This window comes from Nipponia nippon, unplaced genomic scaffold, assembly GCF_047370975.1.
Source record: "Nipponia nippon isolate SJK-2023a ecotype South Korea unplaced genomic scaffold, ASM4737097v1 scaffold_4, whole genome shotgun sequence".
Taxonomy (NCBI): Eukaryota; Metazoa; Chordata; class Aves; order Pelecaniformes; family Threskiornithidae; genus Nipponia; species Nipponia nippon.
The window spans coordinates 26,351,950-26,372,792 of record NW_028262358.1 but is presented as its reverse complement, the minus strand read 5'-3'; the positions used below and the strand labels follow the sequence as shown (position 1 = coordinate 26,372,792).

At 45.4% G+C, this 20,843-nt stretch overlaps 1 protein-coding gene and 1 long non-coding RNA gene across 10 annotated transcripts in view; one reads left to right on the top strand and one right to left on the bottom strand.

Annotated features, from left to right (window-relative positions):
• Window positions 1-3,185: 3,185 nt before the first annotated feature.
• On the bottom strand, window positions 3,186-4,887 carry LOC148053223 (uncharacterized). The gene is made up of 2 exons (XR_015708734.1): window positions 4,829-4,887; window positions 3,186-3,958 (listed from the first exon to the last, which is right to left on the bottom strand). It is a non-coding gene; the product is annotated as an uncharacterized LOC148053223 (long non-coding RNA).
• A 124-nt stretch (window positions 4,888-5,011) lies between these two features.
• TRERF1 (transcriptional regulating factor 1) overlaps window positions 5,012-20,843 on the top strand; it is a 104,333-nt gene continuing 88,501 nt past the window's right edge. For 7 of the 9 annotated variants that reach the window (XM_087776520.1, XM_087776519.1, XM_087776518.1 and 4 more), the window contains exon 1: window positions 5,136-5,425. The gene's annotated coding sequence lies outside the window, so the exon portion shown is untranslated. Of the gene's footprint in view, window positions 5,094-5,135; window positions 5,426-20,843 lie in introns of those variants that run through there. The other 2 variants (XM_087776510.1, XM_087776517.1) reach the window with 2 other exon arrangements.

The following is a 20,843-nucleotide window of genomic DNA, read 5'->3' as shown; positions in this document are numbered from 1 at the left end:
AGGTTCAAGTTGAGAGAAAACTACTGCTTGTGGACTTCCAGAGCTGACTGGTGCAAACAGCTGTGCAGGTTCACTTTTCCTCTTTTTTTTGGTCCACTGCCTGAACCGAACTTCTTAAAGAGCATCTTATCTGCTAGATGAGATAGCAGCCATGGCTTCGTGACAATTAAAGGCAATTGAAACTGATACGGCTCCAAATCCTGCTCTTGGGCACACAACCCTGCCTTCTTTTCTGCTACTTGTCTGGCTGACTCAGTGAAGCAATTCAGGGGAAAAATTACACGGGGTTTCTGCCAGCACTGGGAGGCGATCTGGCTCACCGGGGAAGCGGTGAGTGTCAGCGTTGGGTGCAAACAGGAGGCAAAACCAAGCAGCTGGAGGCAGCAACTTGCAGAGGGGACAGCAGGACCTGAGCCATCGCAATTTACTTTGGTTTTAGCCTTCATGGAAGGAGACCCAGCAGGCAGGGCTTTCACCAGCAGTCTGAGTGACAGCAGCATGCTTTCATACTCTTCTCTCCTCAGCACGTTTTCTGCACCATTCCTTATGCTGTGCAATCAGCAAACCGATCTGGCTGAAAGTGAATAAGAAAAAAAAAAAATTACTTCCAGTATTAGTTTTCAAATGGCGGCGGCACAGTCTGAGATCAGATTAGGCTGCCGGTGAAATCCATGACTTCAGCTCACGTCTGGGATCAGAGCAGCCGCTTCACTGGACAAGAGGCAACTGGGACCAGCAAGGCTGGGATGCTGCTTGTCTGCCGCAGGCCTGCGCTTCACCCGGGCGGCAGAAGTGGCCAAAGGAAAAGTACACGGGAGTTCGCAGTAGCTGGGGTCCTGATGCATTTCGACTAAAAATTATTCATCTCCATTTCTACCTTGGCCATTTTTCCTAACTTGCAACGGATGAGGTAAGAAGTGACACCAAAGACCGCAAGCTGTTTTATCCTGGAAGCTCTCGATGTCCTGAGCTTCCCAGGGAGAGGACCTAGGAGGGAGAAACACCATACTTGAACATACATGAAGGCAAGGAGCACCAAGGCGAGAGCGGGGTTGCTAACATTACCTTCAAACAAAGCAGCAATACAGTTTCTTGAGCACAGGGATAGCCGGATCAATGTACTTGCTGATCTCTGAGCAAGCCCATCACCAACTGTCATTGATTTTTCCTGTGTTCAGGTATGTGGGATGCTGTGGCTACTTCCCTGATGATGCACAGGGAATGTGATCCCAGAAAACACACGTTTGGCTTTTTAAACTATTCTGACCCTCCTAGTGTCGCTCCTGTAAGGCCCCAGTGTTTCTTATTTATCTAACAGGAAAGAGACAAAGGTAAATGACTGACTAAATCCAAGGGATTCAGATGATAACAAACTAATTTAGAAGGGAAAGAACCAGCAATGTCATGCTGGAAAACTCACAAATGGAAATGAAAAATCAAGTTCACACATTTAACCAGGAGGTGATCAGTAATTACTCCAGAACAACTGATAGCAGAGGGCATATTTGCCATTTCTTGAAATCTCCATAATGACTTTTTTTTTTTTTCTGGAAAACAAACTTTAGCTAAGCAGATTGTAATCTCAATTACCAATACTACGGTCCACATTATGTAGGATGTCAGATTCTGAGACCAAACTGGCTTTTAATCCTAAATCCTGTATCAGTACACTATACGGCTCAAAAGCTCCATATTAAAGCAAAACTAAGGTCTGATTACTGTTTTTTTTTAAGATAACATCCACAATTCAAAATTCAATCTGGAAACAGGCATCCAAAACTGAGAAACTGGATGGACATCCGTATTTTGGCTGCTGTGACTTTGACCAGTAAGATACTTGCATAAATGCAATTCATTAAGGAATCTGAAGGGGGTTTACTTTAATGACTCCAGCTGTTGAACAAAGGTATGTTGCCTTCTACCACAGTCATACTACGTTTGCTTCAGCGTCGTCTTTCTTGGAAAGCCCACAAATTCAAGGCAAAGCCTCCTAATAAAAACGAAGGCGTTTGGGAAGATAATGACACAACAATCCTGTGTGGGAAAGGAATGAACCAGGAGGATGATCACAGACCTCTGTCACTTCTAAACTTCTCTAATTCTTTCATTTCTAAAGCAGCTCCGCTTAGAAAAAATTAAAATTCATTAATCTCTATCCAAAATCTGACAGAGGGATGGCAGGTACCATAAGACATTTGCTGCTTGTCGGTTGTTTGCAAGTGGTGGGAGGTTTGGGGAGGCAGCTGAGCCACCCCGCCAGCTTTCTGCTGCTGGCAGCGGGCCCTCCCCGGCCCCGCAGCTCCCCTTGTGCTACCCCTGCCACCCAGCTGACCTCTCCGGGAGCTCACCAAAATGGCAGGAGATTAACCCAGAGAGAGAGGGAATGGTCTTCTGGCTCGGTGAGCTGACCCAGCCCAGCGGTGCAAGCCAGTGGGCAGGGAAGAGAGAGCAAGGCCTCCCTCTCCCGACAGCAGCCAGCGGGCAGCTGGGCTGGCCAGGACCTCACCCCCGCTCCAGGGCTCCCAGCACTCCCCCACTTGCCAGTTATCACCGCCGAAATGTTGTTCAGCAAAATCGTGACAAGCCCGTAGAATTATTCTGAGGTTGAATACTGTAAATAGTAATATGATATTCAAAACTGGGAAGCTCGATACTCAAATCCTTGAAGATTAGAAGAGGGATCAGGAAAACTGAGAACATAAATGAAGGCTTCGTGCTTTTGATGGAGACCAATTCATAAATGGCAGGATAAGTACAAAGAACGCAGTCTGGCTGTAGCCAGTCCCCCCAGTTTTCTTGAAATGTTGTCCAAAGCTAATAAATTAGTTTACTTCATTCAGAAGAGCGTTGCGTAGCTAAACTTGTTACGGCAGAGTAAGACGGGTCAAGTTTATAGTATGTCAGAAGGCTGCTCGATAATGATTCTTTGTTCAAATTATACATTTACTTCTATTTTGAGAGTTACAGCACAAACCTGCATGTTTCGGGTAAATGAAGTAGCACCTAGCCGATTCAATATAGATTTGTTTGTATTGATTCGTTGAACAAGTTGAGATGCCGAGACAAACCTAGAAAGACTGTGTTAAATTCCATTGCTTATTTTCAAAGGTCATTTTGGAAATCACAAGTAATAGGGGCTATTCTGGGTTTCAGACTAGACACAAAAAACAAACAGAGGCGAGGCACATGTTGAGTTGTGGTTTTAATTCTATTTTCAACATAGTTTATATGACTTAGGACTCCAGCAAGCAAACAAGCCAACCATTGAATCCAAAACTCAGCATAGATTTTGCATAGCTCAGCACAGAGAAGTTACAATATCTGAATGGTATTTTTTACTTAAGTAAAAATAAAATTAGAAAATGACTAGCTGGCTGGGGGAAAAAAAAATAAAAGAACATTTCTCTCAACATTTTAAACAACTGAGACCTTTGCGTATAGTACAAAGGAGTTTAATAGCCAATGGGTGATATCATACTTTTTCACCCTTGCTCTAATCTACACGGTAAATCAAAACAATCTCATAAAAGGCTAAATTATTAAGAGCAGTGGTCCAATGGAAGTGTCATGCAACCAGGAAACCAGAATGACCATAAAAAGAAAATGAGGCTGCTGGTAACCATTATAATGTAAGGCTGAATCACAAACGCTAACACCAAAGACCCTTCTCTGTTCCAGTATAACCCTTGAAAGTTCTGTCTTTCTTTCCTCTCTGAAGGCAGAAGTAGGCCCTATAACCACCCCCGTTTCAGTTTCTCTCTTCCCAGCTACGGTTTCTTACAGTAACTTGTCCGTCATTGTCCAAGAGCTTAAACAGAGCACTGCATAAGCCGTATGCATCACGTATCTGTCCCCAAGATGCAAAATCCTTCCCTGCAAGGGAACGTTTTGGTGCAATCTAATGCAAATCCTGAGCTCAAGGGAGGCAGGACCAATGAGGTATTTCACGAAAAGATTTCTGCAGGATTTAAAAAAAAGAAAAAAAATTATAATTTAAGACTAGCAGTGTCAAAGATCAGTGACCACAGGAGCAAATTCCTACAAGGCTCGCTGTATCACAGAATTAACTTCCAAATTAGCCCAGAGCGCAGGAGCCTCCCTGGGGCCGGAGGCAGCCCCGGCACCTTCCCCGCAGAGGGCAGAGCTCCCCGGTGAGAGAGCGCCTCCAGCCCCCGCCACCTTCCTCCGCCGCCGCCCCGGGGCTGGGGGAGGCCCGGCCGCGGCCCCCGATCCCCCCCGCCCCGTCCCCGACACGGCTGCCCGGCCCCGCAGGACACCCCACGGCGCCGGGGAGACCCCCCCCCCCCCCCTCCGTCCCTCAGCCCCACGGCGCCGAGGAGACCCCCCTCCTTCCCTCCCTCAGCTCCGCGGCGGCGGGGAGACCCCCCGGCGGCGGGACGCCCCCAGCCCCAGCGCTGGCGCAGTGCCGGCCCGCGGCGCCGCTGTCACCCCCCGGCGCCGCCGCCCGGGCGGGAGCGGGAGCGGGAGCCGGCCCCGGCCCCACCGCCCTGCGGCATGCGGCGGCGGCGGCGGCGGCGGCGCCGGGAGCCCGCGGCACCCCCTCGCCCGCCGACCCGCGGGGCCCGGCCGCGCCGCGCCGCGCCGGCGGGAGCCGCTGACAGGTCGCCGCCGGTGGCCCCGGCACCTGCGCTGCGCTCGCCGCCCTGAGAGGAGGGGCTGCCGGCGAGACCGCGGCGCGGCGGGGCGGCAGGCGGGAGGCGGCGGCGGCGCACGGCCGGCGGCGGGCCCCCGGGGGCGGCGGGCGCCCCTCGCCCTCGCCCCGCCGCGCGGCCGGGCGCCCGCGGGCGCGGCGCCGCCGACACCTTACTTCCTGCTTCGCTACCCAGGGCCAGACCCATCGCGGCGGAGGGATCCCGCCGCCTCCCGCAGCCTCCTCCCCCTTCTGCTTCTGCTTTTCCCCCCCCGTTCCCTCTCCCCCGCTCCCCTCTCCCTTCTGCAAGAGAATAATTTGACAGCGATTTGCTGACACCGGGATTTTCTTTTTTTCTTTTTCTCTTTTTTTTTTTTTTTTTTTTTTTGCATCACGGACTCGGCACAAGGCAGCGCGGCGGGCGGGGGAGGCCGTGCCGGAGGTAAGTGCCGGTGCCCGGAGCCTCCCCCGGCGCGGGGCGGGGGGGCGCGGCGGGCCTCCGCCCCGCTCCGCTCCATGTGCCGCCGCCGGGGTGGGTGCCCGCCAGCGGGGCCGGGGCCGGGCCGGGGGGAGTATGTTTCCTGGCGGAGCGATATTTGTTTACAGGATGAGCGCCGTACTGTAAGTGAAGTAGGACCGAGCCCGGGCAGCTCTGTAATAAATTAATATCGCAATTGCTCCCTCCTCGCCGACGGCGACGCGAGCCCCGCGCCCGGCCCCGCCGCTCCCCGCGCCCGGCCCCCGCGCCTGCACTTGTTGCAGACTTCACGCCAGGTAGGCGAATGCTTCGCAAGTTTCATTTTTGCACGAGCTGGGGCTGCGCTGGAAGGGGGGGGGGGGAAAAAAAAAGGAAGAAAAAAAAAAAGTTTGCAGTTTGCAGTTCGCTTTCGCTCTGCAGCGCCGAGTAGGCGAGGCCCTGCCTGCTGCCTCCTCCTCCTCACCGATCGCCGCTCCCCGCCGGCCGCGGGCAGGGCGGGGGGCGCCCGGGGCGGCGGGAGCGGGCGGGGGGCGGGCGCGGCGGTGGGGCGCTGCCCCGTACCTGCCCGGCGCGGGGGGGAGCGGGGGGCGGCGGGCCGGTCCCGGGGCGCCCTGCCCTGCCCTGCCCTGCCCTGCCCTGCCCCGGCCGTGCCGTGCCGTGCCGGCGCGGGGAGGGGAGGCGAGGCGGGGGAGGCCGGCTCGGCGGGGCCGGCCGCGGAAGTTGTCCCAGCGGCGGCAGCCCGCCCGGCCCACCAACACGCGTGGCCGGCCCACCCGCGACCCCCCGCCCTCGGCGCCGTCTGGGCATCAGCCTTAGCGACGAGGCGGTGCGGGGCTGGGCGCTGGAGCCCTTCCCCGCGGCCGGGTGGCAGCGCCGGGGGCGAACTTCTTCTGCAGAAACGTGGATTTCTGCTGCTTTTCCGCGGGAGAGGAATGCGCGGCGGCTCGGGCGCTGCCGGGGCGCAGAAGCGCTTCATTTTTCCGGCCCGTCAAAATAGGGGGGGGGGGGGTAACGAACAAAAACTCTTCGCCAGATGTTTAAATACCAGAGAGGTGATTTGCAAGTAAAATTAATTGGCAGTTAACCAGTTAATAAATGGATAATGCCTACTCATCCTTCTGCTGACTTTACAGAGCGGTTTTCGCATCTGCCAGTCAACTAGCCGGGCTTGACTATTCGAGATGTCAGCTTAGCGGGGTTACTGCCTTTGCCCAGTAAAACGTGACCTGGACTTGCTGTCCCAGTGCGTCAGCACTGGTCGTGATTCCAGTAGTTACTGGTGAGATTCATAGATTTTTACAGAGTAATACTATAGCAGCAAAATAAATACGATGACCCATAACTAAACTATTTTATGGAAAACGTTGCAAAGCGCTTAACTGCATGATTAATGATTTAAGCAGGTAATCACTAGGGCTGAAGTTTTACATCGTTGACAGCTGTAATTTTGCTGTAAGTGTCTAATGGGAAGAGGGGAGAGTTCAGCTGGCAGGCTGGGGCCTGGCCTGCCGGGCTGCCCGGTGGGGCCACCCTGCTGCCTGTACCCGTCCTGCCTGCGGCACCGGCCGGCGAGCCCCCGCGGACCTGCCCCTGCCCTTGCCCAGGGTGCAGCGCCGTGACGAAGTCACCCGTCCCTATAATGTCGGCGTATGCGTGAACCGTTCCTGCGTGCGGTATATGCAGCTGTTTGCCATGATCGCTCGTCTGCTTGGTGGTCTCGCTTGGATGTTACATTGGATCAGAATGGAGCCATTTCCTTAATAAGACGCATCTATCTAGAAATAACCCATTTCACTTTGTTACCCGCTGAAGTGACGGGGCGTGATGTTCCCTGCTTGGTTGGTATGTTACTTCTTTTTTCTAAGGCTTGTCCAAGGCACATATTTAACAACAAAAATGCTGCTTCATCGATGCTCCATGCATGCATATGCAGCATGGAAGTTGAGCTACGCAGCTTTGCTTAAAACAAATAAATATATTTGTTCAGAATTTAGATAAGTGATTTTTCATATGAAGGCACATGCAAATAACCACGTGGGAGACGACCGCTTGAATTCGAATTGCATGGCAGGCCAAAGAGACAGCTGGAGTATCAACGTTCCTGCATACGAAGAAAATGTGTTGTATGCGTTTTTCTTCTACAACCAATAGTTTGATACACTTTGGAAAAATTAAAGGCTTAGATATACCCTACTCAAAAGTTTTGGTGCAAATAAACGCTCTTATGATCTGTTGTGCTACCGTTGATAAGCAGCTTGTGTTTCTGAAGTTGGGAGTCTCCAACGAGGAACCGAGCAGCGTTGCCGGTGTGGCAGTCAAACCAGTGTATCTTGAAAAGCCAAAAAAGCTCAAATACAAGTAATGCACTTCACTGTGGAAGTCGGCCTGAGTGAAGAGCGGAGAATCAGCCTCTCGGTGAAATGATAAGGCCAGAGCTTAATCACTCTGCTATCAACGTATGTCCTGCCATTGGCATCCCTCCCCGGCGGGGAGGGATGGGGCCAGAGGGTAGCTAGGTAGGCAGTCCTGCCTCCGCTGTTTACATCACTCCCGTAAGGGCCAACGTGAGCGTAAATAAACCGCAGCGTGACTAACCTCTCTACCTAACGTTGACTCATGTTGTATTTGGATAGGCTGAAAACATCTCCATGTCTTATCCATTTAATGTGCTCAACCTCGACTGCTGATCACATGTCTGTGAGGATACTCCGGTATGCATTTAAGACCGTAAAGCGAGTCCTTGTTTCAGGTTTGTTTTGCTTTTGGATAGTGCTCAAGTAGACTAAGTAGAAAAAAGGAATTCCTAGATTTTAAACTCAAAACTCCATTAGTTCTGGCCATTTTAGTATTTCCAGTGATATAGTGAGGTTTGCCATTATAAATTGAGCTTGTAACTTGGCATCTGGCAGGGAGTATGAGAAAAGCGTAAGAAGAGTGGTATTGTAATGTACTCTGGGTTTCCTAAAGCAGTAAGATAATATTTTGCTTGAATATTTTAATCTTATTTTATTTTTTTGTTTCTTCTAATCAAGTGGGGAGTATTGCTTAAAAACTTACTCAGCAAAGTGTTCGAGAAGTTCCCAATTCTGTAATGGGACAGTAATAAACTAAAGAAGGGCCCTGGGATCTGTAATGTCATCAGGAGCTTCTGGTGCTGGAAGGTTGTGTCTCCTTATGATGTGTCAGAATAACTTTAGAGATAAGGCAGTTTCATTTCAGCTTCCTTAGAAATACTTTTTTTTTTTTTTCTAAAAAAAAGCAAGTAGTGTTTGATAGATACAAAATAATTGTTGATATGGAAACAATTTGTTTCCTCCCCTTGCGTTTTTTTTGGGGCTGCATAGCTTCCAATGAAAAATTACTATCAGAATTACGTTTTTTCTGCCCCTAAAATTAACGGATCCTTTTGCCTCTCCACCTGTAAGGCGTAGGTAGAAGCATCTCTAAATGCGTGTATGAATTCTGCGTGGCGTGGCTGCCAAGTGCTTGGTTATTTACGTAAGGTGAGCAGCATGAGTGGTCGCGCCAGCTTTCGTGGCACTGCTTAGAAGAGCAGAGTTACCGCGCCTGTGAGTATCATCTGTAGGGCGGCGGGTGAGGGGGCTGCACTCGAAACTAAAAAAGTGAAGGCAGCAAATTCCATAAGTTTTGCTGCATATGAAGTTATAAAACCTCTTCTTAACTTGTCCAGCTCTGAGAAACCTATTATTGTAATCAATTGCAGGGCTGTGAGGGGAAATCAGACCTTCTAAGATAAAGATAAAAATAGCACATTCAAATATATTTTAAGAAAGGCGGCTCTTCCTTCAGAGAGTAGGTCTGAGTGTGGTTCAAAGAAAGGTAGCAACAATTTTATCAGTTTTGGTTTGGTCTTTAACTCTTTGCTTGAAACCAAACAGATTTAAGAGATCCATTGAATTTGCTTTTGAGCAGCATGCATTTATGCTCCGAGTTCTCTTGTAGAGCTTGGGGGAGTATTTCCCCTTAGATCTGGAGATGCTGAGAACCGGCTCTTGCACCATCATCTCCTTGCTGCTGCCTTTGCCTGTGTGTCTCTAGGTAGCGCGAGGTCCAGCCCGGCCGGGAGGACAAAGTAGGTAACACAGACGGTCAGCGAGTCATATTGGTGCTGGTTCTTGTTGGATATTGGTTTCTGTGGGCAGAAGGAAGAGTATTTTTGACAGTGGTTTATTTTCCCTCTTTCTGGCTTGGCTGTGTCGGTCCGTGGTGGTGGGGGGGTGCAGGCTCACCTGGCCCTGCTTGAAACAGCAGCAGAAAGAAAAAAGGCATTGATTTGTGTGGGGAAAAACTGGAAAATGTGCTCAGGTTACAACCTGCTGCCGCAGAAACTAGAAGGCAAATACATCATTTACGTTACTTTCTTCTCAAGAGGATAATGGTTTGGGGAACCCGGGGCATGCTTTTAATGTATGCCCTATTACCATTTAATAGGGATTTTTCTTTTTTTTTTTAAATTTTAAACTGGCTATATTACAGTGGGGATGTTGCAGGGTTTTGGAGGAGTTGTGTAGCGTTGGGTATATTTTGAGGTTCTGAGTGAAATGAGTCTTGTGGTTTCAGCTTACTCTGTAACAAAGAGTAATATGTCTCACACAAAACAGCCCACCTAAGTTTTCATAGTTGACTGATGATTTGCTCTGGAAAGACCCAAGATGCTGATATGATGCAGACTCAAAAGGTAGTTGATTTTTTAAAAATTTTCTTTTTGGTTTGTCTTTCTCCAATTTACAGTTCAAATTTTGTTAGAATTTCATGCAAATCGCTGATCTTCAGCTTCCCATCCGCCGGTCAGCTGGGCTGGTGTAGGTCGCTTTCCAGGCCTGTGGCCACAAGTGCTGAGTTTCCCTACCCCACCGATTCGACCTTTCTAAAGCAGCCATCCTGGGCCTTATCACAAATTTTCTCCTGTCTTCTTAGTTCAGCAAGAAAATGGTTGCTGTCTTTCCCCTCCCTCCCCTCATCGGCTGCTCATGGTAAGATTTTTGATAGAGCCTGCATTGTGATATGTCCTTGAAGTGCAGTGCTGCAAGGTTTTGTTTTGCTTTGTCTTTTTTTTTTTTCCTCTTCATGTGTACACTTCATTGTATCTATAGCAAAGCAAAATTGTTGTAGATGGTCTTTTTTGATATTCCCTTTTTTTTTTCCCTCCATTTGTCAAAAATCTCATGTTCAGTAATGAGGAAAAGCTCAGACTCAGGTACTAAAACCTCCAGCTAACCCTGGAGTGTAAAGCAAACATATGGATTGGGGAAGGATTGCCCCAGCAAAACAGGTGTAAGTTAAATGTTAAATTATCAGCAGCTCTTTTTTAGAAGGCTCCTGACGGTCAGAGGGTTTTGTTCACACTGTCTGGCTAGAACAAGGCTTACCAAGGCTCTTAAAGAGCAGGGTCCATTTGAGGTGCAGAATTTATATCGGGTACCTTCTCTTTAAGTGAATATCAAATCCTAAATAACTTCAGCATGGGACTGTGAAAAAAGGTACCCAACCCTGTGAAGCAAGTGGCTATTAAGTTTAAAATTTGACAATGGCTGAAGTTCCCTGTCTTAAAAAAAAAGTCATTTGACTCAGTTGGCCATAAAAGATGCTGTACAGATCCATTTTTGTCTTTGTTCTCCACTCCCCCCCTCACCCCATACACTATTTTCATTGATGGGGAAGTTTCATTTCCTTTATTTATATATTTTTAGTGTATGTGTGTTTGGGGTGGTGTGGGGGAGGATAGGAGGGAAGTCTGTGTTCTAGTTTTTATATTTAAAAGAAAAAAAAATAGCTAATGCTGGTATGTTTAGAAATGACCTTAAATACATTCTACCCTTTAAACCAAAAATTCTGCTGATAAAATAGTGCATATTAAGGAATTGAGGGGTTTTGCAACACTTTTGTGTGGGTAAGAGTCCCGTCTAAGTTCCAGTTGTACTAGCAGAAAAGTGTTTTTCCCAGTATTGTCATGTCTCACATGCCAAATCAGAACTAGAAATGCCTTTTCCTGGAAGGATCTCTATTTACACTTGGAGGGTTATGCCAATTACAGCTATATTAGTAGGGCTTTTTTTTTTTTTTTTATTTTACACTTGACCTAAATAGCAAATTCCTTCATTTTCTCAGCAGAACACACACTCCAATCCTGGCATGTAGTTTTGGACTGGTCAGTAGGGTAAACCCTGCTGTCCTGTAGCACAAACGCATATGGGTACTCTTGCAAGAGTATGATCTTAAGTGGGTCCTAATGAAATGAATGCTCTTAGAGCTTTGCATGAGTTGAAACAGCCCTCTGCTCTGCATGCAGAATTGAATACAATTTGTTGGTGAGCAGGAAATATGTTATGAAGTACGCTATTCATATGTCGCAATATTTTTTCCTCAAAGAGATCCCACGTACTTTAATTTTGAATAGAGTTTTTGAGTCCTGCAAATTAGGAAATACTGCATTATAAATTTGTGAAAGTTTGGAGGCATAAGATAAGATGCTGTTAACACTCGTTTTGATCAGAGACCAAAGATTATTTACTCCGTTGGACAGTGCAGCGGTGCATGAAGAAGGAGCAGGTAAATGGGGCTTCTTTGGCAAGAGTCTGTAGCTGCTGGCTGTTGGAGTAGGACTGCTGCCGGCAGTGCTGCCTGCTGGACTTGTATTGCCAGCGCTTCGTCTCTGCTGCTACCCTGCGCTCTCTCTTTCTGCTGGTGGAGAAGGTGTCCTGGTGGAAGATCCTGTTTGTACCAGAAAAAAAACCCAAAACTGACTAGTAAATAGCGTCTTGTGTTATTTCAGGAGCAAATTTACTAGTTATTTGCTCTTTTTATGATGTTAAGATTTGCATTGTTAGCAACAATAGCAGTGTAGTAAATAAAAAATGGATGCTGACCGGTTTTTAAATGGTTCACATCTGCCACAAGTATGAATACTTAGAAGACCTTACATAGCTAAACTGAGCTTTCTTTTCCCCAAAACGTAGGCTGCCAAAGCCCTGAAATATTTAAGATATTGACTCAGAGTTCTGTAAATATCTCCCCAGTTACTTCTTTTTGGCCTACCTCTTTTTGTTTTGTTTTGTCCTGAGCATCAAAGCTGGGCTTACCTTGCAGAGGTGGTCTTTGAGTTGGCTGCCCCTACTTTGAGCAGGGAGAGGGCTGCATGTTGCACTCTCTCTGGGGGCTGAAAGCATCACCTTTGCAATGGCTCCTAGGTCGCAGTGGGACTTTAAATAACCATGAGCTCTGTGGCCGTTACCAAAGCTGTGTCTGCTGAGCGCAGGAGGCTGTAGTGACCTGAACCGCAAGTTTACGTCATGTGTACCTCAGTGTTGAGCACAGCAGTTTTGTTGCTGCTTGTGTCCCTAATAAATTGGGGAGAAAGGGGCAGAAGCAGTTCAGATGCGAACTCGCTGGCTTGCTTTTTGGGTTTTTTTTTGTTCCTTTTCAAAAGCTTATATTCAATGTTGCAAAGAAACCCCAACGTATTTTGATAAAACAAAAGAAATGGTTAATATTAAGCTGCACTGAACAGTGCAGTTTTGCAGGAGCGTTGATACTCCAGCTGTCTCTTTGGCCCGCCGTGCAATTCGAATTCAAGTGGAGGTCTCCCACATGATTATTTGCATGTGTCCTCCTATCTCTGTTTTGTATCAGCAATTTCAGTATGTGCTTCCAGAATTATTTTTGTTCCTTTCCAATCATTCTTCAAAGATAACTGGCAAAAACCAACAGGCTGGTTGTGATTTTACAGCAGTAGAAGGTAGACAACTTTGATCTTCTTGTTAAATGAATTTTCTTCATGTGTGGGCTGGGCGTGTAGTGTGTTGATTTAGTTTTTATTGATCAGTGTGAAAACGTGAATTCAGCATCACAGCAATGATAATAAACAAGTACTTGCAGTGATATTCTAATGAGTTCCTGGCAAAAATAGGGCAGAAAACCATCTCAGAGATTGACGTGCTTTAGTGGTGAGATGCTGAACCAGGATACTTTATATAAAAGGATTGAGTAAAGCTGTTTGAAGTTCTAGCTTTCTTTGGCAACACAATTGCTGCGAGCAGTAGCATGCCAAGCAGGGCAGGATGCAGTCTTTTCTGTAGGCATTTGAGTGTCAGAAATGGCATTCTGGCCTCTGTCCCTCCTGATCACGCCAAGATAACACAGGTTGTAGGAACCAGGTATCTGCTTTGTTAGAGCGTGTCTCTGAACACAAGCAGTGAAGCACTAATTACCTTTCAGTCCTCATCCGCAGGAATGCCCTGCAAACCATCCCCATGTGTTTCAATAAGCCTGCATGGCAAAGCATCAGGTACAGAGCGGGGGGAGTGGAGGGAGGTTTCTAAATTAACAGACAATTTTTGTCTGGAAAAGTGAGATTCATGTTCATAACTACATTAAACCCGTATTTCTGAGGATGGTGGGGACATACCTCCATTTAAGGTGGCAGTAATTCCTCTAAGCCAAAATGTTTGGAGAAGCGCAGGCAGGCAGCTTCTCCCTCTTTTTTCCGTTGATGCTGTGTGTTTCCAAGACTGGAAGAGGCTTCTTGGTGGTGGTGATGAACAGTAATTCTCTATATTTTTTCATCAGATAAGCTTGTTTTATGCTGTCAGAGTTCAGTAAATTGGTATCTGAGCTGCATGGATCATGATGAAAAAGTATTGCTGCTGCCTGCATGTGTTTGATAAAAGTAGAAAATGAGAAGCGAAATTTTTCTGAAGTGAGGAAAAGTGGGTTTTTTAGGACTATGAAATTTTGAAAGAGCTGGTTCATAATGAACTTTAATACTTTTCTAAAGTTGTTGCTATTATAATGAAAAAGTATGAATAAGAGAATATGCCTTGCAGGTAAAACAAAAAAAGGCTTTGCCACTTACATGCTTGAAAACCAAAGATGCATTGCAGAGGATGAATTTTACCCTTCATTTTGCTTGTAGTAAAAAATAAGTCTTTGAAGTTAAAAACAGCTTTAGAGTTAAAGAAATAATACACCTGAAAAGGGAGGTGCACAGAAAAAAGACATTGGGTTAAGTGCTGTTTTGTTAATGAAAGGAACATAAGTTAAGCCAAATGTGGCTGCCTGCATAGTAAGGTACTGCTTAACATGAGCGGGGATGATAAAATAATGTCCTAGCAGACTTTTATTTCAACGATTTCCAACTTTCAGAAGAAATTTTAATCTGGATGTTGAATGCACATATATAAACGATAGACTAATACCACAGAATTATGATAATTTATGAAAGGAGTGATACTTTCATGCTGGAAGTCTGTCAGCATACGATCCCTAGGCTAACTACTTGATCGTTAGTTAAAGTAGGGGTTCATTAAAATAACATGGGCTCATCTGGTTTTAAAGACTAGCTCTCAGCCAGTAGGCGATCGTCCAAAACTAATAAGGTTGCAGCGCAGACGTTATGGCAATGGCACATAGATTACTACATAAAGCTGGTTGATGGAGAGGCTTCCGTTGGATTAAGTGTGCTCAGTATTGGGCCAAATTTTTCAATTTTTAGTCATCTGTAGCAACGCCTGCTCATATTGTAGTCAGTTGAACTACCTGGGTGACTGTTTGAAAGAAGGTGCAAGGCTGGGTCTGTATATGAATGCGGCTCTTTGCTGTAATTATTTTACCCTGTAATGATTGTATTCTTCTAGTTGAAGAATCGTAATTACAAAGTGGATGATAGGCTTCAATTAGGTAAAGAAAATCCTTACATTTAAGCCTCACGCTATCCTGAACATAAACAGCTTTTTTTTTCAGGTAGAACTTTTACTTGCAGGTTATTTCTGGAAAATCCGTACTGCTAATTATGTAAATTGCAAGAAACGAAAAAAGAGAACAAAAGAGCGGGGCATCTTATTTTAGGCTTCAGCAAATGCAAAGTCATATGTGGCCATTCCAGCTATCTGCATTATGTGCCTGTGTTGTTCTGCTACTGCTTACCAGTAAACCAGATCACTTAAACTGGGCATTTCTCGCAGGTTTTGTACGATCAGATTGCCAAATGTTGGAGCTGGGAAGTTTTTCCAGTAGCAGGGTCAGTTTATGACCCCTAGAGAGTCCATTCCTGCAGGGCTCCTTCCTTGCATACACAGAAGTTTCTTGCTGAAAGAAAATGTAGGTTTTTTTTTTTTTTTGGTGTGTTTGTTTTTATGCTGCTGTGTAGGCAAGTCCGTGTTTTTTAGGTCAATCTTGTACAATAGCAGTAAGTTTTTGTACCTGTGCCTATTGCCTATTAAGGCAATAAGAAGCTCTCCTTGAATGAAGGGAAGGCAGATTTCAGCTCTGTCTGCAGATCAGAGAGGAGAATGGAAGAAGTGGTGTTCAAGTGAATGAACGAACTTTCAAGCTGACTCAGTGATACACGTACAGTATACGCTGTAAAGATTAGTCATCGCTTACTGTAAATCTTTCTTTATGGTGCTTGGTGGGCATGTGCCTCTATCAAGCTGCAGTTAGCGAGCTCTGTAGACTGGGAATGCAGGTAAACGTTATTTCCACAGTATTTTCCCATTGCACAACAACAACAAAACCCAATGAAACCTGAAGACTTGTAAATTACTGAGCTAAAGGCAAAAGAAATCTTTTAGTTATTTCATGGTGCTGCTATCTTAATCTGTGAAACTAGTAGGAAAGTGAATAAATTATGCAACAACTTTTTTTTTTTTATTATTTAGAAACCTGTACTTACATGTTATTAGTGCTGTTCTGCCCTGTCCTGTGCAGATTGATTTGAATTTTGTTTTTTTTTTTTTCTCATTAGGTAGGTTTCAAGCTGCATTTGTGTAAAACACCAATTTACATGATGGTAACAGAATAACAATTACAGGGAAGGATATTCATCTGTTCAAAACACTATTTTCACTTGCCAGGCAGAAACTTCAGGAAAATTACCCTCCAGGTTGAATTTTCTCATACATGTTCTCAAGTTCTAAAATTATTTACTGGCATAATAGGTATGCATAGCACTTAAAGCAAAGTTTGTATTAAGGAGTTACTTTTGGGGGGAAAAAGTGGTTTTTTTAATTTAAAAAAAAGTTAATGTTTTTTAAAAATGGTAAAATTATTCTGCAGCCTTTTCTGAGTTACCCAAATTCAGTACATTATTTTTTTTTTGTACTTTCAGACTTTTCTTTCAGTGGTTTCTTCTCTGTTTGACTGAAGTTTATTTTTTTGTTATTTTAGCTGGGCATCTTTTATAATTCTTAGATGCCCTTTCTCTCTGATCTTCACCTATTTTGCTTGGCTTGTTTAATCTGTCCTTAGAGAATTGTTAATTTCAGCCATAATCGTACCAAAAAATCCTTTAGAGTTGTTACAGCAAGATTTTTTTTTTTTTTAATAGTTTGTTTAAAATTACTTCCTCCAAAATAAAAAAAAACCCCAAACATCTTGTTGAAGAGTGAGAACCAGACTCTCCTGGCACTGCTGGGTGGGACGGCGCTGAGGCTGCGTGCCTCTACAAGTGGTTTGGCTCGCTGCTCTCCCCGCGATCTGATCCTGTCGTAGGCTTCGAGTCCTCTGAAGAGCAGGAATGAAGGCTGAAAGCTTTATTAAGTTTTTGGGTTATCTCACAGTGTTTATTTGAAATGGAGGCCAAGCAATTTACATATCTCTCTATCTTGGATCTGAAAAAAAGATTTTTTTTTTTTTTTTTTACTAGCCTTTGTGTGGAAATGACATCACAGCTTATGTCAGCCATGCTGAATTCAAAGGTTTTTCTCCTCCCCATTAGGTTATTAACTGAGTATTAGCTCTACGCTGTGAGTCTTCCCTTGCTGATTGTGACACATTGATAACTCCATCGTAAACGCTCTGAATTTTGTATGATGAAGAGAAATAAAGACCTGGTCTAAAGCCTTTCAGAATCGATGGGAACGTAACTTATTTCATTGCTGTGCGTGCGACTGGACCGGGCGACCCCCGAACGCCGTGTTGTTCCCAGGATTGCTGACGCAGCGTAAGCAAGCGAGGGATGGCGTGTTGCCTTTCTGCAGATCTGGTGAGCAGGTCGGGAGCTTGCTGTGGCACATCGTCGCATGGGTACGTCCCCTCAAGCCCTGCAGGTTAAAACCTCCTGCCCTTGTGAGATTGAGTAGGTTTGTGAACTAAAGCTCTTTTAGGTTGTGCCTGCGTGTCCCATGTGCAAAGCTGAACTCCGTGGCAAGGGCTTTGAGAACGCCTTATCTCCACCAGAAACACCAAGGTTTTGGGGCTGCTCTTCTGGGCTTGAAGCTAGGGCTGCAGCTGTGGCAAAGTGTGAATGGGGGTTTCCTGTGAGAGCCTGAGGAGCTGGGAGGAGGGAAACAGAAATAAAATTAAAGTTGACATTTTGAAAAGTTGGTTGCTGCCTTTTTTAATCATAAAGCAATTTTTAAAGTAAGTCACTTCCCAGAGGAAAAATACATTAAGAAAAGGGGGAAATGTGATGTAGAATTTATGCATTTGAATGTAGCAGACTTGGTACTGTGATGGTGGTGGTACCAAATGTGCACAGAGACAAAGCAAAAGGATAATGATTGTCCTGACTCTCCTCTTGCTAAATTTCCAGCCATAATGTCCTATCAGCAGAATGTTTTTATTTATCTTTACTATTTTGGGAGGTCTGAGGCAGTGGGGAAGGGACTAATCCCAGTTACTTTAAAAAAAAAAATACAGCGAAACAAACCCACCCATCGCCACAATGGACGTGGAGAGATTTCCCTTCTCCTCTTGCTGCTCGTCAGCCGTGCTCCGCCCTGGGAGGAAGGCGAGGAGGCCTCTGGGCGCCTTCAGCGGGAAGGCTTGCAGGAACAGCTTTGGATCGGGCTCTTGGCATGCAAAAGCTATGGATATCCATTCACACGCTTTGTATCTTTTTTTTTTTTTTTTTTTTAATGTCTCTTCTGGCTCAGCTCTGTTTCTGTAGCAGTTGTGGAGGAGGGAATGGAAGGGGAGGTGCTGAGAGGTGCCCTGGGAGGGCACGTGTTGGTGTTACCCCATGTGCATGTGTTCGAGCGGTAGGTGCTCACACACGCCCTGGAGGTGGCCTGCTGAAGAACTGGTGAAATTACTTGTCCCTTTTAGAGCTTGCAAGGAGCACTTCATTGCTGTAGTTACTTGTATAGCCATATGCTATTCTTTTTTCTTACATATGTTCTCTGATAATTGTCAGTAGCAGGTGCCTGCGAGCTCAGGCGGAGTGGTATTTAAAAATCAGATGCGTGATGGGGATAAAGAATTGTGTGAGTTTAGTGCCAGCAAAAAGGCCAGGTTGAAACCATTGGTCTCTGAAGGTCGTGTTCCTCGCAGAGCAACAACACGGTTAGTAGCAGTGCTGGTCCTTCAGCTCCACAGTTGACCTGCAGAGGTGTGACCTTCAAGAGGGAGTCAGGAGGTCTGGTTTTGGGTCTGTATATCTGGTTTGGCTGAATCGAGGAAAAAGCACCATCCCTTCTGATGTGCACAGCAGCGTACAGGAACTACGTTGGACATGTGTTGCACCCCTGCTTGGTGACTTAGGTGGTATGGGCTGGTGGGAGATGTGGCATGAGATCTCTAGTTTGGTAGTCTCCCACTCTTTGACCCCACTTTTCCCTGTATGTTTGTTGAGCATCCTGAGCTGTTCTGGTTGTATTACCGGTTGCCATTGCATTGCATGCATATATATGAGGTCCCCATTGGTTACTACTGCAATAGTTATTGTTGATCTTGCGTCTCCTTCCATCATCTGAAGAACAACCACTGAGAGGAAGATGTGGGGATACTTCCAGTCACTCTGGACCTGGAATGATGCAACTGCGTCCACTGAAAATCATTTTGGGGCATTGCATGGCCAGAATCCCCCACTATCCCTGATACTGCTGTCTCATCATCTTCATATCCCCACAGATAGCTCTCTGAATTGCCATTCCTTCTGCCTACCAGTTGGGGAACTTATAGCCGGGTGTAAAAGATTTCTAGGAGACTGACAATTCAGAAGTATCTTATATTTCAAAGTGTCAGGGAAGACATAATGCCCCTAATGTTCTTTTCGTGTGGGGTTTGTTAGGGTGTGGGTTTTTTTTTTTTTTTTCATTTCTGGTAAAGAACTAGTAAAATATAGAGCACATATGGAAATGGCAGACGTTGTTGTTGGGTTTTTGAATTTTTTTTGTTGTCCTTGTTTCTAAAATTAAGCATACGGGAGTTTGTAAGATCCTGCAAGGAATTCAAACGATATTGCACAGTCATGTGTTCAAGGAATCTTTTTAATCTAGTCACATATACAGTGAACAGATCCAGATTTAAAAAAAATATGTTGCAGTAAGGAGAAGTGAACTAAATGGGATAAAGACAAAAGACTGCTAAATATCTGTGATTGTACTTACACTAAGTTTAGGTTTTGCTGCTGGCATTCTGTTGTGTTTCCTTTTTTTCTGGTTGTCTTTCATGTCCTTCCCTGTGTAAGAAAGTAACCTGTGGTATCAGCTGCTCTGCTCTATCCCTTGCGAAATGTTGGTAATTGAAAATTGGATCACGCGACCAAAGTAGGTCCCTCTCTGTGTCAGAAAACTAACAGTGTCTTTTTCATGTGGGTGGGTTATGAATCCATTACACTTGCATCCATGCACATGGGTAGTAAGTTGTTATTCTGCCACTGTATGTTTCTGTAGTATGTTTCTGAGCTGGGTTGCCGGAGGAGTAGTGATCTCGCAGCTTGACCACAAATGTACTTGGTGATGTTCACACGGGCAGAGCTGGTTACAGAATCTGGGTCAGCGGGACAGTATCCTGATGAGCTGTCTGGCACAGGACCCTGTAAGACCAGCTAACTGCATTAACTTACGCTAGCGCTTGCTATATATACCATAAAAAACCCCTTTCTTTTTACTTCTGCATCTCCAGAACCTAGACCTTGAACTACTGCAAAACTTTTTGAGGTAATTTTGATGGCATATCCTATACCACTTGAGAGCAAGGGCTACTCAAGTCAGACAGACACTGAAGTCAAGTTTACTCTTTGTAACTGAAAAAGATGTACAGCACGTGATATAACTGTGTATGATATTCTTTTAATTGTTTCTGACAGTAAATTTAATAAAGAGGTCTTGAGATATATGTATGTGTATACGCACACACACACAGAGTGCAGATCTGAAAAGCAATGAACACAGGCATATATGCATTATATTGCAATTGTTTTCCCCTGGGGGTTTTGTTATTGTCGTCCCTTTCACAAACTGTGAACCTGTAATTTTTCATGTGCTGTTCTTTGGCCCTCTCTGCCAGAGAGGCTCAATCTATCATGTTAAAAAAATCAATAAAAAGTCTAGAGGTTTATTTATAAAGTAGAGCATAGAGAGAGGGTGCAAAAATTCCATTAAAATGGCAGTTTAGCGCTAGCTACATCTCTTTGGGACTAAGCTCCAATATTTTAAACTATTAAAATTGTTACAAGAGCGCTTTTAAAGTACCACAAATCACAGTAAAGCTTTCTAGTTGAAACTTGCCTTTATATAGTGCACTAGAATTCAGCTTATATATGTTTTCGGAGTGTCTGATGCTGCCCTGAAACACCATTTTAGCATCCATTTTAGAGCTTTATTATAGTTAATAATCTTACAGGTTTATGCTCGAGTGAAAATGCGTGGATGTAAGAAGTCGGAATTTTTTTTCCTTCAGAAGTGTGAGTGTATGTATGTCTTTGTGCAGATGCAGCTCTGAGCAAATGAATTATTTCTGAGAAGTTTATAG